This window comes from Delphinus delphis, chromosome 4 (assembly GCF_949987515.2).
Source record: "Delphinus delphis chromosome 4, mDelDel1.2, whole genome shotgun sequence".
NCBI classification, from domain to species: domain Eukaryota; kingdom Metazoa; phylum Chordata; class Mammalia; order Artiodactyla; family Delphinidae; genus Delphinus; species Delphinus delphis.
The window spans coordinates 45,887,206-45,891,708 of NC_082686.1; the positions used below are offsets into that span (position 1 = coordinate 45,887,206).

At 34.2% G+C, this 4,503-nt stretch overlaps 1 pseudogene; it reads left to right on the plus strand.

Annotated features, from left to right (window-relative positions):
• The first annotated feature begins 768 nt into the window (after window positions 1–768).
• Window positions 769–1,840, plus strand: LOC132424376 (olfactory receptor 5H2-like; annotated as a pseudogene).
• Window positions 1,841–4,503: the final 2,663 nt, after the last annotated feature.

Consider the following 4,503-nt stretch of genomic DNA (forward strand, 5'->3'; position numbering starts at 1 on the left):
CCAATAAAGATCTATTAAAAAAAAAATAGTACAGGACCAGACAGCTTCACTGGGGAATTGTATTAAACATATAAAGAAGAGGTAATACCTAAACTTCTCAACCCATTTCAAAAACTGAAGTGGAGGGAACACTCCCAAATTCATCCTATGAGGCCACCACTATCCTGATACCAAAACCAGACAAAGACACTAAAGAAAGAAAATAATAAGCCAATATCTTTGATGAAGATAGATGCAAAAATCCTCAACAAAATATTAGCAAACCATATCCAACAAATATAAAAAGAATCATATACCATGATCAAGTTGGGTTTATTCCAGGGATGAAAAGATGGTTCAGTATTCACAAATAATGTGATACACCATATTAATAAAAGGAATGATAAAAATCATATGATCATCTCAATAGATGCAGAAAAAGCACTTGCCAAGATTCAACATCTATTCATGATAAAAACTCTCCTCAAAGTGGGTATAAAGGGAACATATCTCAACATAATAAAGTCCATAAATTTAGCACATATTTAGAATGTCTTTCATTTTTCTAAGTCTGTCCATTGATTCACATTTTTTGAATTTAAATGATTGCATTTATTTCCATCCCCCCCGCAAAGAAAAGATCCCATCTATTAAGGAGGTATAATAAACAAAATTAAGAGGAAATTCTGAAGTGCATGTTTCATTTCAACTCTCTTCCTCCATAGTTTCACTTTATAATTTCTTACTGACTATTCATTTCATTTACTCCATGTATTTCAGACACTGCCCAGTGAGGATATGGAAAAAGAAAATGCAATGTTACTGATAGAGTTTATTTTCATAGGACTTACATATCAACAAAAATGGCAAATCCCCTTGTTACTGGTATTCTTGGTGATATATCTCATCACTGTCATGGGGCACCTTGGTCTGATTGCTCTTTTATGTAATGACCTTCATCTTCACATCCCCATATACTTATTCCTTGGGAATTTGGCTTTTGTGGATGCCTGGATATCATCCACAGTGACCTCCTCCTGGCCCCAGCCAGATGTTGGTGAATTTCTTTGCCAAGAGCAAAATGATATCTCTCACTGAATGGAAGATACAATTTTTTCCCTTTGTAATCAGTGTAACCACAAAATGGGTTTTGTTGGTAACAATGGCATATGATCGCTGTGTGACCATATGCAAACCGTTACATTATCTAGTAATTCTAACCAATAGACTAAGCATCCAGCTGTTAGTTTTGTCATTTTTAGGTGGCCTTGTTCATGCCATACTTCATAATGTTTTTAAATTCAGATTAACGTTCTATAATTCTATCATAATACAGGACATATACTGTGACATTGTACCATTGTTTAAAATTTCCTGTACTGACCCTTCCATTAATTTTCTGATTGTATTTATTTTCTCTGGGTCAATACAGTTGTGCATAATTCTGACTGTTCTTGTCCCTTATAAAGTTGCTCTCTTTACAATATTAAAAAAGAAGTCTGTACAAGGCATAAGGAAAGCCTTCTACACAAGTGGAGCCCATCTCTTAACTATCTCTTTATACTATGACCCTCTATTCTCCATGTATGTGCTCCCTGGATCTGCAGAAGCAGATGCCCAAGATACAGTGGACTCTCTATTTTGAACTGTCATAATTCCTTTGTTAAATCCAGTGATCTATAGTCTGGGAAATAAGAAAATCATAGGTTCTCTGGCAAAAATGCTAAAGAAAATGCTTAGATCTCATACTAATATCTGTTCTCCATTCATTAAAAGTCACATAAGTGTGCAGATTAGACATGTGTTGATTAGTGTTCAAAGTTTTTGCACTTACAATTGCCCTAGAGATTTTACAACTTAAGGTAGGAGTACTAATAAATATATTAAAATATGTGCATATATTAGTCAAAAGTATAAAAACCATAGAAAAATTTAATCAAGTGTTCAAGTCAAATTAATTAAAGAGGAAAACAAATTAATATATTTTACACATATGTTCTCAATGTGGCTCCATAAATGCATGATGCACTATAACAGCACAATTGCTCTGAAAAAAAACTGAATATGATTTTTTGATCGTAAAACTGCTGTGCAGCCTGGAAGCTCATATCATGTTTACCTCCACAGTGGAGGCAGGTTTGTGTTTAAGGAAACAGAGACCAATTACAGGAATTTTGCTAGCCACCAAAAGGACTTTCATTACATTCTATTTGGGACATGGTGAAATTTATTTCTTGTGGGGACTTAATTCTCATATTACACAGAGAAATCAGCAGAAATGAGAAGGCAATAAGAAAAAATTGAGAAAGGAATTAAATAAGTGAAAGAACAAATTGTAAGAGGATGCTTTTAGCTAAGTGTGTGTCTATAAATAATGAGAAGAGGGAAGCTGCCTCTCACTGTCTATGATGCCTTGAAAGGCACTGTCCGGTTTTCTTGTATGTTGTATGGTAATCTGAAAAGCTTTACTAATTCAGAAAGCTAAGAGATGAGATTTCAGATTTAATTGGGATGGGCATAGAGAAGAAAAGAGAAATGATAGAATAGGAAGGAAATGGATTAATCCTTCCTACAATTTAAAAATAAAGAAACTGATAAGAAAAAAAAGAAGTAACATGTAAAGGTTATTAGAATATATTGTTGAGTAAAAGAGGCTTCATATGCGTATTACCAAAGTTCAAATAGTTTTAAGATGATATGATATTGGCGAGTCCAGTGAGTAGCTAGAAAAGACATAAAAATGAACAAGAGTTGTTCCCCCAAAGTCCCCCAAATCATGGGGGCATGATTTGTGCCCCCCAAAGTCCTTAAATGTTAGCTTTTGTCTCACTCCATACTCTATGAATAATAAGTGATTCATCTTCAGGTCCATCCCTGACCTTCCAATCTCACCACTGATTCCATACACATTCCTACCGACACGACTGAGGCCCTCACCCTAAAATTACTCATATTTGTCATTTGCAATAGTCTTGTTACTTCCTTTATACTATGTTGATATTCTCTTACTTCCCAAACATTAGTGTCAGATTATTCTTCATAAACAAAACTCTGATTAAATAATATTCCTCTTCAATAAATTTTAGTGGATTGCCATTGCTACCAGATTGTGTGTATATATGGTACATGTATGCAGAACTTCATATATGAATAGACATGTTTAATTTTCAGATCTATGTATAGATAACATGATATATAAACACACCTACATCTAAATATATTACCTTGCATTTGCTTATGCTGGCATTATTTGAGGACTTTCCCCCCAGATTTGATTTAATTCTGAAATCTCTGCCTCCACAATTTTCCTAATGGACCATATGTTATACCCAAAATGAATTACTGACAGCCTCTGCACAAACTTTCCTCTCAGGTACATGGTTTTGTTCATACAGGTCTGTCCACTGAGAATGCTCTCTACAGGTACATCTGTCTTTGTTTACAATTGAAATGGTCCTTTCTTCAAAGTCTACCTTAAATGCTACAGTTTCCATGATGCATTTCCAGATTACCTCAGAGAGAATAGGAATGCTTCCTCGTTAGAAACACTGAGTAGTTTATTTGTTCTTTTAGACCACAAATGACCTTGTGTAATACTTATTTTTGGCCTACAGACTTACAAGTCTGATTATTCTTCAATCTTTTGTGGTACTTAGCACAGCTGTTTACACACATGAGGTCCTAAATAAGTATTTATGAAATATACAAACAATTGAAATAAATATGACTTCAAAAATACTTCAGATGAAGTAAGAGTGCATCCCTTATTTTCAATCTTGTAATGAGTTCAGGGAGATCACTTTGCCTGGGATGGCTACTGCATGTCCGTTCACCACCCTGTTTCTTTTAAGATAATCACAAGTATCATACACATAAAGTGAATTAATCTTATTCTTTTTATCATGAGGATTAGCTCCTGGGATATATCAGGAGAAGCCCTTTAGTTAGATCTTTGGATTAAAGTATTTCTAGCAATGTCATTATTACATATTTCAGGAGGTGGGTACAGATTAGACCAGGTCAACTTCCAGGAGAGATACATTGATTTCACTAGAAAAAAATTAGTTGTCAGGCTGGATCAAATTTTGGACCACCATTCTCAAAGAAGTTTCATATACAAGTTATTCCTTATGCTATAAAAATATGATGATACCTTGTTTGAGAAGGTACCTTCTAAGTCAGCTTCATTTGGGGGTTACAGTTAACAACTGCATCATGATATTTCCATTTATTTTTCAATATAAAGAATGTGGTTCACTAAATATTCAGTGTTTGTATTAGTCAGTATTGTCCAGGATAGTACCAATAGGAAATCTATATCTATATCTATCTCCACAATACATATACACACATACATACACATACATGTAGACAGATATAGAGATCAACCTATATCACTCTCTATATAAATCTACATCTTCATGTACTTCCATATCCATATCTACACCTATATCTAAAGACTTGTACTATTAGATGTGACTCACCTTATTATGGAGGCTTAGGAGACCCATGATTTGCTATCTG